Raw genomic sequence first — 678 nt, 5'->3', positions numbered from 1 at the left:
GATAGATAGATAGATAGATAGATAGATAGATAGATAGATAGAGATGTGTGGCATATACGCATGCACACCGAGGTATACATATTGCTACATACTATATATATATGTGTGCTTGCAAACACACATCTATTGTAATATGTGTTTATGTGTGTATGCGTGCGTGTGTATCAATATTGAAGATAACAGCTCTCGCATATATTCATGTCTGGATAAATACGTCAAATGAAAGTGTTTTTAACCAATTTTATATAAAGTCATTCGTACTTTGTGACGTCTGCGCGGTTTAATACAGAGATAATGCATTATCATATCTGTAGCTTTCTGTTAAAAAACAAATACGAAGCTGAACTTTCGGCAACTTCAGAAGCCATCTTCAGAGAGATCTGGGTTAATTATTGTATTTTATGTTGTTAATGTTTGGTGAATGGTGTTTGACGAAAACAGACTTGGCTCTTTGGTCATCGCGAATAGAAACACATACGCACAGACGCATACACACACGCACTTACACACACACACAATTACATACCAGACATACATATGTATGAGTAAAAATACATATATATATGTTTATGTGTGCATAAATGCATGTTTATATATATATATATATATGTACATGCATACATAAAACTGTATATACATATATATATATATATATATATATATATATATATATATATA

The sequence above is a fragment of the Octopus bimaculoides genome, chromosome 29 (genome assembly GCF_001194135.2).
Source record: "Octopus bimaculoides isolate UCB-OBI-ISO-001 chromosome 29, ASM119413v2, whole genome shotgun sequence".
NCBI classification, from domain to species: Eukaryota; Metazoa; Mollusca; class Cephalopoda; order Octopoda; family Octopodidae; genus Octopus; species Octopus bimaculoides.
This window is presented reverse-complemented; position numbering follows the sequence as displayed.